The following is a 14,043-nucleotide window of genomic DNA, read 5'->3' as shown; positions in this document are numbered from 1 at the left end:
CACCCCAATACTCCTCACTTCATCTCTGCATAACCTACAGTCTCTCTAGATCCAAGTCTGGCCTCTTGCATACATTAATCACTTTGCCCGTGGCCATTATTTCAGCTCCTTGACCCTAAACTCAGTATTTTGCTCCCTAAACCTTGCTGCCTCTTCACCTTTTTCTCCTGTATCCAAGTCTTTTGTCATCTGTCCTGATATTTCTTTCTGCACCTTGGTTTCAAATGTTGATATTCTCTCCCTTGAACACAAGAAACTGAATCTTGTGTTAAAGATCACTTTCTTATCTTGTGAATGTGGAATATATACAATGTACAAAGCGCACATGACAAATCAAGGTGATGGAGTAATGCATGTTATTGCTGTGCAGGAAATTTATGACGCACTCAAAGGCTTAACTATAAGTAGGTATGCAGCTCTAATTATACAAGCATGCAGATATTCCTCTTCTCCAACTTCCTCTTTAGTCACGTTCAAGACTGCTTACCAGGTGAACAGCTCCACGTTTACGACTTCACAAGGAGTAAAGCTACCTCATATCCCTGCATTCTGTGATTTCTCCTGAAGGTAAATTTTTTCTGTAGAAAGATAAGTATTCATTGAATGAGCAGAAGTTTTGAACTATCTTTTTTTTAAGCTGCAACACAGTTTCATGATGCTCCTGATAAAGTCTTTGTAGAAGTACTTACGGGAAGTTTGGAAGAAACTTGAAAGCTGATCAAGTGCGTGTGAGGAAGAGTTGTCAGTCCAGTTTCTCCTATTTTGATCCTGCTGTGCAAGTTCTCAACAATATTCATTATTCACTTCTGTGCTGAAGTAAAAGCAGCAGGTTACTGGATCAACTGAGATTATCCATATTATGACATTCAAAGAAGTTGATTTGTAACCTTTAATTTATTTTAATTGGCATCTGTGACTGCTTATAGGGCATCCATAGAGTCAGTTTTTTTTTTTGCATTCAACCTTAATCCCAGTCCTCTATGAGCCTTTTCATCTTCTTTTAATAATCTTCTAATCTGTCCTAGTAAGTGATGCCGTGTTGGTCTCCTATGAAGTAACTGCCTCCACCTACCTCACCCTCTGGGCATTGGTGACTTGCTGTCTCTTCTGGATCGAGCGCGTGGGTGGAGGATAGAGGCAAAATAATCAAAAAGATAAAATGAACTTTTTTAAACTCTTTGTGTGGCTTTAACGTTTGTATGGAATTGGAAGTACACTGATTTCAGTGCAAGCTCTTCCTTTGTATTAGCAGTTTACAGCTTTTGCTTGTTCACCAGATCTTTGTTCAGCCTTACCACACTTCTTATGCTTCTGGCTCCCTATCCTCGTTTAAAACTTGTGTTAAATTTCATATTACCATTTTAAGTCAGTTTATGATCTAATCAATTTTCTTTGTGCTTTTGATTTTGTTAAATATAGATGTGGAGCATTCCTGGTTGCAGTGTATTGACTTTCTCTTTGCATCTTTGTATTTAGCTATATTGGTATTTTTTACAGTTAGCTTTAACATCTGAGCTATATTTGGTGTTGATTGTTACTTAATGTCCTAGTTCTTATCTTTAAAGTCAATTACTGTTGTGTTTTACATAAAGCCTGTCTAGGTCATGGCTTGATGCTAACTGATTGGGTCATCGATAAATTCACTGGGTGGAACTTAAGCTCATGACACTAGTTTGTTTGGTGCTATGAGTAGCAAAATGAATCCAGACTACAGTGCAAATCATGGCTGCCTATTTTTCATTTGACTCACAGCATGCAAATTGAATATTACGTAACTGTATGTCGCATGTTAGATGTGCAATAATAAAAGGTCCATGATTAAATCCCCATGCAGTGCTGAACTAATGCCAAATTAGGTCCTCCCCATTCTGCCGACACAGCCTTAATCATGCACAGGAAACAGAGTCTCCAGCATCCCAAACACCCAGCCACTACCCCCTCTGTTACACCCCTGGAAGGGACAGTCCATTAAAAAATGAACACGTTTATGAAGCTTGGACATGGAGAACCACTGTTCAGCTCCACGCACAAATCAAGGAAGGCCACAAACACACAAGAACAAACATAAGAACATATGGAAAAAAGGAGCAGGAGCAGGTCACATGGCCCTTCAAACTTGGTTCACCATTCAATATGATCATGAGCGATCTGATCCTGGTTTCAGTTCCACTTTCCTGCTTGTTCCCCATCACCTTTATTCTGATATGAACCAAAAAGCTGACTATCTAGGCCTTGAATATTTTCAATGATTCAGCCTTCACTGGTCTTAGAATAGATAATCCCAAATATTCCTGGCCCTTTGAGAGAAGAAATTCCTCATCTCCTTCTTAGATAACTTATTCTGAAACTATATCTCCAGTGCTACATTGCACTAGGTGATGATATATCCTCTCAGCATCTACTCTCAAGTTGTCTCAAAATCTTTTTGAGATGTAAGCAATATTCCAGACATGGTCTCACTAAGGTCTTATTGAATTTTGTCCAAGTAAGGGATCACAAAGATATCCACATAAAACATACCATAATATGTTCTGTTGGACTGACCACTGCCGAGTCCACTCAGCTACCTCCATCAATTTGGCTCCAAAGCATCAGCATCAACAAAGATGTTGCCACCAGAAGATCAATGATGAAGTTCTCAAAAACTCCTCAATGTTAGCTCTTCTCAGACAACGCTTACTGACAACATATTGATTCCCAGACAACTGGAGCAATAGAATGCCTATAGCTTATGGAATGTCTTAATGTCCATGTCACGAACCAGCAACAAAAGAAACACACTGAGCATGATTCAGTGTTAAAAACTATTTCATTAATCACTACTTATGATAATATGTAAAATAAAAGTAAAAATGTTAGTATGTTAGAATTCAAAAAAAATGTTAAACCTTGAACGTTAACCCCAAAACTAAACTCTTCGTGTGTGTGTGGCAAAGTCCCAAACTCCAACTTCAGGAATGGTTCTTAAAGTTCAGTTCCGCAAGCCATAAGGTGAAACATGAGCAAGGGCTTCTTCAACAACCACCGTTGTCTGAAGATAAGACGTAGACGTAGAGAAACATAGAGAGAGTAAATACGAAATCCAAATGTTCCACGATGGAACCCAAACGACACTTCAGTGTTTACTCGGTAGTGACTTCCTCACCCCGAAAAGCATCCGAATCGTGGTCGTCCACACACAAATACCTGTTTCCTTCTACAGGTCAGCAACAAAGTGAACTCCACTGGATTACTTCCAACTTCCATACATGGATTTCAGTGGCAGACACAGTTATTGTTTCTCATCCATTGATAGAGAACACTAGCAGGCTGGTGTCTCTCTCCCTTCTCTCTCTCTTCTTCTGACTTCTTCAACAACGTCATTACGTCCTTTATCTTCTATTGACGTAAGCACACCACACACACACACACACACACACACACACACACACACACACACACACACACACACACACACACACACACACACACACACACACACACACACTCTCTATCTTAAAGAGACATTCACTGAGTCCGTAACAGTCCACTACTATAGACACCTATGAAGAGACTCTTGGCTTCTCTACCAAAGAATCTGGTTTGATGAGAATGACCAGGTGATTGACACCATCTACTTCAGATGTAAGGGGTTTACCTTCCTGGTCCAAAATATGCTGGAGTCCAGCAGTGAGGCCCTGAGCAATGGCAGTGCCATGAGCTGACAGTGAAACTCCTTGTGGAGGAGTCTTCCCCTGACTACCGATATTTATAGTAGACCAATAATTGAATTAATGCCAACTGTGCAGAAGTCCTGACTGGGAATTTAGTGAAGGATAACAGATGACAATATATTTACTTGAGACTGAGAGATCACAATAACCTTAACATAGCAACTGACACCATGATGCCTTTCCCTTTCTCCCCATGCCACGTATGCCTCCAGCTGAGCTCCACGTAAACTCACAACTTCATGGGATATGACTAATGGTGACTGACCAGGTCCTTGACTGCAGTACACTTATGTCTGAGAGGACTTTTAAGTAAAACCAATGAAACCAAAATTGCAAATACCCCTTTGATTTAACATTAATTTTCATACTCCAAACCCTTCCTGGCTTGATCAAACATAACTTCAGCTTTCTCCCCTTTTTCAGTGCGGTATCTGTGTTGGGTGTTACACCAATACCGTCACAGTCTTGAATTATATTCCTGGTAGTTAAACACAATTTCAATAGTTACAGTGGGGTTACACCTATAATGAGGTTTCACTTCAGTCGAGTTTCACGTGGGAAGGTAGTTTCAATGGAATTACATATTCACAATTGGGTTACTGGTGTCTCTGTTGTTAAAACAAGTTAGCAGCATGTTGACATGAGATGCCAATTGTAGACAAGTAAATTCTTCAGACACACAGTTTCCAGCTGCAGTCATTTTTGCTTGCTTACTTAGCTGAAGCACTCTATCTGACAGTTTTTCCAACTCAGTAGTTCTGATGATAGACCCTGTATTTATGATTGTATTCTGAACATTATAACTCTGTGGAGGTTAGAAAAAAAAGACGTGGTTAAACTACATGCTAGAGCCAGCCACTCTTCCTGCAGGTATGGTTGTACCTGACAGCTTTGGCAGCTAGCAAAGCCTTGCCTCACCTTTGCTGGCTGTCATAGTTGGCAGCAGTTTCTGACTTTCAGAAACACTTCAAAGTTTCACAAATAGAAGAATTAAATATTTTTTAAAGAGTTGAAAGGACATACAAACACCTTTAATTAATTAAAAATAATTAAACAAAATGCAAGTAATTGAAAAATTTATGTTCGCCTTATCTTTCTTCTCCACAGCCCAGCAATCCTCATTGAAATCAAAGGAGTTACAGATTCTGCACCAAGTTTCTAACCTGGTACAAGATCCACGGGTCCATTTCCCAGCATTTGCCTCTAATGGCATTTTCAGAAAAAACTGGCTGGGAAGCCAATCACATTGGGCCAAAATGTACAGATCTCTGGGCACCAATTACATTGAGAACAGCTGGTGATGTTCATCTCGTGGGTCAGCTGGTCACTGACTTCCAAATTTGCAATTTAGAGATGAGCTGGTGTCACCATGAAATCTCGTAGTGAAACACAACCGTAGTGAGCTGAGGAAATAAGTGGCTAATGCATTCTTTTGAATGGGTTCACTAACTTTCACTGGAAATGTAAATGTGGTTTGTGTGTTTTACCTGATTTAATTTTATGTCATGTTTCTTAGAAATCTTAGTAGATTCATCTATTCTAAAGGTAACTTCTACTTTTTAAATACTTTTTTGATTATTTATGATTGTTATTATTTGTGTTTGAAATATTTTTAAATGATTGTCAAAGACATTTAAAAAGAGCTAAGTAGTCTGTTGACTGTAGTGAGCTGTTAAAAGCTAGTAAAATGGCCCCATTATCTGCCCCCTGAGGTATAGTTGTCTGTCACAAACTGTTGCTTGAGATGGAAACAGGCCTCAGGCTCAGCTAGACCCTCAATGGTGCAAATGGTAAGTGAAGTGTGAAAAAATCATGAAGGCTAAATGGACCTGGGCTTCATTCAATACTTCATTAAGGACACACAAAGGTACAGTACGTACTCTCCACAAGAAAGAGTCAAAAAAGAATTATGCTGCTCTGAGTCATGGTCATTTCAGTCACAGCTGCCACAGAGGAAGAAAATCTCTGAAGCATAACAATATGCTCAAAAGGCCTCCTAAATACCCCTGAGGTAGGGTATTTATGAGGCCTTATGAGCATATTGTTAAGCTTCAGAAAAGAAGAAGAAGAATTCTCTATTTGTCATTGTACTGTTGCAACAACAACACAATGAGATTACGATGGCACTCCCTTGCCTAATAAAAACCAAAACAGTAAATTGATAAGAGCAATTATAACTATAAAATAAAACAAACATACTAACACAAATATAAAGTATAAAAAATATAAAAAGGCAGTGTGCAAATGAACCATGATAATAATAATAATGATAATCAGCAGCATATCAATATCAATATATTAAGCTTTGTGTAGTAGAAATGGCTTATCTGGGCTTGAAGTGGAAGCAAATGATCAGCAATAGGTCAGTGAAGAGTTAAGGCCATTGTTATGCATGGAAAACTTGAGCATGTTGCTGAATATTAATCTTTCCTAAGTATGGGCTTATACCATGCCAGGTTTCAGCCTTCCAACAATGGTGGTATTGCTATGTCAACTACAGAAGATGGACAAACCTCGGAAGTGGGGAAAGGACCAAGGGAAATCCGACAACTTGGTTAAACCTCTCTTAACACACTATATTATCATTTGATGCTAAAGCTTAAGTGGCGCCTCCAGTAAAAGGACAGATACAATTATAAGCAGCATTATGGATAGCCTGCAGGAAAGACCCATTGTCTGCACACTAACAACAGGTGAGATGAACTCTGCTCGGATAGAGGAGGCAGTGGCAGCTGTTTTTGGGTTCAAAAGGTTCCAGTAGTACTTGTTAGGTAGACTGATCACATTGGAAACCAACTACTTCTTTTGTAGGCCATTCTTGTACCTGGGTCTGCAACTTACACAGTGGTCCCCTCAAGAACAATATGGTGGGCTGTCCTCCTTTCCCAATATGACCATAATGTAGAATTACTGTAAATGGGTGGTCGAGAGTCAGCATGGGTTCGGTGGGCAGAAGGGTCTGCTTTCGTGCTGTACTGTATGTCTTCATGACTCTATGAGTCTCTATGATGTTGAATATTGAACTTCCAACAGAATACTAGCAGATGAATTATCAAGATTGATTACCAATACTCTGATGCAGAAGCAGAAAGTGCAATGTTCACCTTACAGGCAATAGAGATGGATTTCCTTGCAATTACAGTGAAGATTGCAATCCTTATGCAGAAGGACCTCTATTTTGAAGTAAATATGTGGGTATCTTTTGGACTGATTCAGCCTTTGAGAGTATTTGGAATCACACACCACTGCTGAAGGCAGCATCGAAGAACTAAGATCTATTTTGGCAATATATGGTTATTCTGAGAAGATTGTATTGGATGATTGTCCACTATTTTGGTCATTTCAATTTGATTAGTTTGTAAAACAAAATGGGATCAAATATTACTTTGTTTCTCATTTCAATCCAGCCTCAAGTAGAGAAGTAGCATGTCCAGTGAAGGAGGCATTATAGAAATGGCAGATTAAATATTACCCTGAACATAGACTCACAGACTTTTGTCTGAGCTGTGGATTGATATCTCACTTCACTGCAGGATGCAGTCCTGCAGAAGCCATGAGGCCGAGTCTGGATTTGCTTCAGGTGAATCCGGAAAGATGTCAGCAGAAAGGCAATTGAATCAAAAATTACTCCACATGTTATAAATGAAAGAGGTTCAGATTACACTGTGAGGTATGTGTACCGAGAACTCCATGCAGATTGGGAATGAGAAAATGGAATATTGGTGAGAATGTGGAGATCTACAGTTCCAAAAATTATCTTGCAAGAGTAATGAGAAATTCAGAAAGATTCTTGTAGCCTACTTAATTTCAGTGCAAGATATCCAACAGTAAGGAAAATTGTGAATTTGAATATATTCGAAGTGAGCTCTACAGTGGTTGATTGAGAGAGTCAAGAAGTGAGACCTTCAGTGAGTCCAAAATTAGATGCTATATTAACACCATCTGTTGAGTCTTCAGACCAGCAAAACAACATTGATGCTGTTATGGAGATTGAAGAAATATTGAAACCATAAATATCCATATATATCCATATGTCCATAAATATCATTGAACTACTTCCATTCTTTACTTCTAAAGGGGGAAGTGGTGCATTCTGTGTAAATCAATGTGATATCACTTGTGACATATTTGATCATGTACTGTTATATGCAGTTGAAGAAGAAACTTGAATAAATTGATACACATTTACAAGCTTTCCATGTTTTTTGTTCATTGCTCTGCATACTGTGCACATCACTGCATTAGGAAATCACAAAGGCACAGGCACTATAAAATGCATCTTAAAGAATCTGAAGATCAGAGGGCTAGCTTTCTTGAGATAGAGCTAAAATAAGACATACATTCTGGCAGTCATGTCACCACCTCAAGATATGGTTTACAGCTAATGAGCCACTTTCTCTGAGGTGTAGTTATTGTTCTAATGTAGGAAATGAAGCAGGAATCTGAACAAACATAATCACTAGATAGTCAGTCTTAATAATGTTGATCAGGGGATACATATTGGCTCAGAGGCTAATTCTCCTTCTCTCTTTGACAAGTGCCAGAGGAACTTTTATGCCCTTGTCAGAGAGCAGAAAGGGGCTCGGCTTCATGGCTCACCTGAAAAATATTAACTCTGTTGAATTCTATTTAAAATTGTGTCATTAGGACTTGCTAACAATCATAAATTATGAATTTGAATATTGGCACAAACATCATTCTGAAGGAAGTCATTAACCTGAAATGTTAACTATTTCTCTCGACACGCATGCTGCCTAACCTGCTGATTATATCCAGCAATTCTGTTTGTATTTCTTTCTGGTGCTGTTGATGGGTGATCATTATATTACTGCAATACTTAATCTGAACTTTTGCTGAAGTTTGACTTTGTTTTAAACTTCAACTTTGTCCTGTTTATTTCCACTATTTTATAAAATCTGCAATAGGTGATTCACTTTCAAAGTAAACTGGTTTCACTATTTGACCTACAGCCATATACAACAAATAGTCACTTTGTTAATTCAAGTAAATTATAATTTTATCATTTCTCAGTGCCTTGAAGTGGTCAGGAAATATTTAATTGAGGGAAGCAATGAATAAACATGATTACTTTTATGGTTACATGCTGCTTCAGCATTACTGCTTGGTATGCCAGCTGCACTAGGAAGGAGCAGAAGGCTCTGCAGAGGGTCATCAAGATGGCCCAAAACATCATTGGGACTCAATTACCAGCGATGGAGGACATCTATCAGGCTCGATGTCGGAGCAGGGCTTTAAACATCATTCAAGAACCAGCTCACCCTGCTCACTACCTTTTTAAACTAGTCCCCTCTGGTAGGTGATACAGGACCATACATGCACACGCTACAAGACTGAGACACAGCTTTTTTCCCAAAGCTGTTAAATTGTTGAACATAGACTGACACCTCCTATACATACATACATACACATACTATGTTTTCCCCCCTTTTACCGGCTGGACTCATCATGGCATTATTTAATATATTGATATTGATATGCTGCTGATTATCATTATTATTATTATTATCATCATGGTTCATTTGCACACTGCCTTTTTATATTTTTTTATACTTTATATTTGTGTTAGTATGTTTGTTTTATTTTATAGTTATAATTGCTCTTATCAATTTACTGTTTTGGTTTTTATTAGGCAAGGGAGTGCCATCGTAATCTCGTTGTGTTGTTGTTGCAACAGTACGATGACAAATAAAGAAATAAAGATAAAGATAAAGATGCTGTACGGAACCAATACCATAGCAGTTATGTTACCAGATGAAATAAAAGCAGAAAGCCCTGGAAACACTCAGAAGATCAGGCAGCTCCTGTGGAAAGGGAATCCGAGTTAAAGCTTCAGATTGAAGATACTTCATCAGAATTGGGAAAGAGAGACAATAAATGCATTTGAAGCGTCTTGAATATTTTTTTTCCCTGATGCAGTTTCTGTTATTGCCACCAGATGGAGATGATACACTTGAAACAAGTATGTTTCCCCCTTCAAGGATAGCATGGCTCTGTTTACTGTTTACTGTATTTCTTTTACATATGTGCTTCTACTGCGAGGAATCTTTCAATTATTGAGTACTGATACTGTTGGAAATATCCCATTTGGCTCTGACAATGCTTCGGCAGAACATTTTTCAGGGGGATGGTGAAGAAATAAAGGTTGTAACAAACAATCTGCTGGAGGAACTCAGCGGGTTGAGCAGCATCTGTGGAAGGAAAGAAATTGCCAGCGTTTCGGGTCAAGACCCTGCACCAGAAATAGAGGTTGTGGTCTACCAACCCAATGACATATATAGAAAACTGAATGGGCAGGATAGCAGGAATGTTAAGGAAAAGTTGTGTCTGATTGAATATGTTGAGGAGGTGACGAGGAGGGTCTACGTGGATTTTAGCAAGAATCTTGACAAGGCTCATATGGCAGGCTGGTCAAAAAAGTGAAAATTCATTGAATCAAATAGAGAGGGGCAAATTGAATCCAAAACTGACTAACTGCAGAAAACAAGGGGTAATGGTTGCCTGCTGTTTTATGGCTGGAAGGCAATTACCAACAGAGTTCCTCAAGGTTCAGTATTGAGCTCTTCCCTTTGCATAACATGTATGGATGACTTCAACTTTACTGGAAGAAGCATGACAAAGAAGTTTGCAGATGTTGAGAAAAGGCTGCATGGTTAACAGTGATGAGTAAAGATCTGAACTGCAGGAGGATACAGAAGGTCTGGTCATTTGTGCAGAAGAGTGGCAAATTTAATTCAGGGAAGTGTAAGGTAATGCATTTGGTGAGGTGCAATCTGGCAAGGGGATATGCAGTGAAAGGGAGCATATTGAGCAGAGTGGAAGACTTCAGGGGCCTCGGGGTATATGCCATAGAGTCACAGAGCTATTCAGCTTGGAAAACAGGCCCTTCAGCCCAACTCATCCATGTAGACCAAGTTGCCTAACTGAGCTAGTCCCATATCCCTCTAAGACTTTCTTATCCATGCACTTGTCCAAATATCTTTTAAATATTGTAACTATACTTGCCTCTACCGCTTCCCCTGGCAACTTGTTCCCTAAGTGCACCAACCTCTGTGTGAAAAAGTTGCCCCTCAGGTCCCTTTTAAATCTTTCCCCTCTGATTTTAAAGCTATGCCCTTTGGTTTTGGACTCCCCTACCCTGGGAAAAAGACTGTGGCTATTCAACTTATCTATATCCCTCAAGATTTTAGAGGTTACCCCTCAGCCTTCTACACTCCAAGGAACAAAGTCCTAACTTATCCATCCTCTCCTTATAACTCAAACCTCCAGGCCCAGTAAGATCATGGTAAAACATTTTTGCAGCCTTTTCAGTTTAATGACATGGCAACCAGAACTGTACTCAGTACTCCAAATGTGGCCTTACCAATGTCTTGTACAGCTGTAACATGAGGTCCCAGTTCCTGTGCTCAATATTCTGACCAATGAAGATAAGCATGCCAAAAGCCTTCTTCACTGCCTGTTCTATCTGTGATGCTGCTTTCACTAAAGCTCCTGTCTATCATGCTCTCAGCATCACGGATGCCCCTGATGGAATCCAACGGCAGCTCTAGCCGCTGGATGTGGTCAGATAGTCCATAGATCCCGAGAGGTAAAAGGTCAATAAGCTGGTCTAAAAAAGCATAAGAAATGCTTTCCTTTATTAACCAAGGTATAGAATGCAACAGCAGACTTAATTTAGAAATATAGACGTAACTTGTTGGACCATAGCTGAGCATGTGTACAGTTCTGGTTATCACATTACAGGAAAGATATCGTGGCCCTAGAGGGGTTGCAGAGAAGATTTACAAGGAACGTGCCAGGATTGGAAAATTACAGATTGGAAAAGAGTTAAAGTCCCCAATAATTACTGTATTACCCAAAATAATTTCCTGATCTATGCCACATCCAATATTACAACCATTATTTGATGGTTTATAAATAACTCCAACCAATATTTTCTGCCTTTGCTATTTCTTAGCTCAGTCCACGTTGATTATAATTCTGCTTCTTGATCTGTAAAGCCAAGATAACTTCTCACTATTGCTCTAGCCTCCTCCTTTATTAGTAATGCTACACAACTCCGTTTTCCTTTATGCCTGTTCTTTGTAAATGCCAAATGCCCTAGAAAATTTAACTCCTCGCTTTGGTCAACCTGCAGCCATGTATCAATTGGATTATACCTGTTCACTTCTTTTTGTGTCACTTTTTGTGAATGCTCCAATTCAGCCCCTTTAACTTTGTCACTTTAACAATTTTCTATAACCTTTGACCCTTGGCTTCGTTTTTGCCATTGTTAATATTTTGCAGCTATCTTCATGAAAGAAGGGAGGCAAGACTGATACTGTAGCTAAGGCAGACAAGTATGAAACCTCTGCAGTGCTCCAAGAGGAGCGGTGAATGGGGATGGCCATTGCCCAGTGTATGGCTGTCACACAAACCACACCTGGTTTGCTCAGGTGCCTCATACCAGGAAGCGACTGGTCAATCTTTCTAATTGGCACGTTGAAACCAATAAATCAGAGCAAACACAATCTCCTCTGTGTAAAATCAATTAACTGGAAAAAAGCAATGTTTTGCGATCTAATTCCTAGCACTCATTTTAACACCAATTCCATTGCCTTCCCGGCCATTGAAGCAAGCTAGAGCAGACTGTCCACATCCTCAGCATCTTCCTTGGCCCTCAGCCAAACTTCTGAACTTCTTTCCTCTCCACTACAAAGGCCACCTATCTCCATTTCAGCATCCATCTTGGACCATCTGTTGCAGAAATTCATGCTCTGCTTGCCTTCAGACTTGACTTTTACAGTGTTCTTCCAGCTCTGCTCCCACCTCACACCCAGTAGCTTAGCCAAGATTCAATTGACTGTACCTTACAGCACTCCATGTTCTTTTCACTCATTATCTCTATACTTCCCAATTTAAATTAATTTTAAATTTCAATTTATAAATGTATTTAAATTCTTCAGTTTTCCACTGCTCCCTTCCTTAGGCATCTTCCTCAATCCCACAACCTCTATATCCTGCCTCTTATGCATCGTCCATCTACCATTGGCCACCAGTGATTTGCTTTCAACGGTCCAGGTCTAAAGCTTTGGAATTCTACCTCCACCCCACTAGAACTCTCTTCCTCTGCCTCACTCTTGTGAGATACTCCTTTACACCTACCTTTTTAATGAGCCTTGTCCTGTCTTAGAGTCACAGAGTCATACAGAAGGCCCTTGGACCCACCACGTCCATGGTGACTATCAAGTAACTATCTATACTAATCCATTTATTATCACTTGGTCCCTGGCCTTCTGCATCTTGATGATTCATCTGAATACATCTTAAATGCTGTGAAAGTCTCTGCCTCTAGCACCCACTCAGGCAGTGTGTTTCATATTCCAACCAGCCTCTGACTGAGAAAGTTCTTCCCTACTTTTCTGTCTCAATTTGTTTGGTTGAGCTCCTACAATTCACTGGGATTTCTTTTAAATAAATGAATTTAACACAAGCAGTTGATGCACTGATTACCACTTCTGTTCTTTGGACAGAATAACCTCATTTGTACTTTACTTTTGCCTTGAAACGGGCACCTGAGACCGATTCACAGACCATTATACATCAGAGGCACCACTGGCTAAGGAAATCCAGATCCAGATTGCACCAGCGCTGTTTAGTCAAGAACTGTTTATGTAAATGGTCTTAAATTTCATATTTAGCTTTTATTTTCTAAGTGCTACAGTGGATCTTCGCCAAATACGTCTTGTGAGAACTTTGGAAATCCTTCATTCAAGGGCAATTGATAACAAAGCTATTTAATGGATTGAACTAACATATTCCAGTGGTTAATACAGATCCTGGCAGGAAGTATCTTATTTTCCAAGCAACTAAAAAATTAAATGAAATTCATGTTGATCCATAGTGTGTTACTTCAGTCATTCTGTTCTGCAGCCATCTGCGTGAAGTGTTTATAGTTCAAGGCTGTTTCATTCTCTTAATTTAAGGGGATATAAGTCTTTATCTGTGTTCTCCTCCCAGCCACTCCAATTTTACCTTTTTTGATTTACTTCTCACTTGCTGCCACAGGCTTCACTTCCAAAACATTGATTTAAAAGCATTTTGGGTTTCAAAATGGAAGATAGAAGTTTAAGTGGTTGTATCATAGTGCTAACCACATATCATTTGAGATATTGATTAGGAAAACATTCGAGACTTATGCAGTTGGATAAATTAAGGTGATATTTCTTAAAGGTTTATCTGTACCCATCCCCTGCCCGCTTACTCCTGAAGGTGATGAAGCTGTGAGGGGCGAAGTTGGCTTTACTGTTGTGACTTAATGTGTGATATCTTT

At 39.4% G+C, this 14,043-nt stretch overlaps 1 long non-coding RNA gene across 1 annotated transcript; it reads left to right on the top strand.

Annotated features, from left to right (window-relative positions):
• The first annotated feature begins 466 nt into the window (after positions 1-466).
• LOC127577936 (uncharacterized) lies at positions 467-5,417 on the top strand. The gene is made up of 2 exons (XR_007957463.1): positions 467-567; positions 4,821-5,417. It is a non-coding gene; the product is annotated as an uncharacterized LOC127577936 (long non-coding RNA).
• The last annotated feature ends 8,626 nt before the right edge of the window (positions 5,418-14,043 follow it).

This window comes from Pristis pectinata, chromosome 14, assembly GCF_009764475.1.
Source record: "Pristis pectinata isolate sPriPec2 chromosome 14, sPriPec2.1.pri, whole genome shotgun sequence".
Classification (NCBI taxonomy): domain Eukaryota; kingdom Metazoa; phylum Chordata; class Chondrichthyes; order Rhinopristiformes; family Pristidae; genus Pristis; species Pristis pectinata.
Note: the sequence above shows the minus strand (reverse complement) of the source record. Positions and strands in the feature narration are given on the sequence as shown.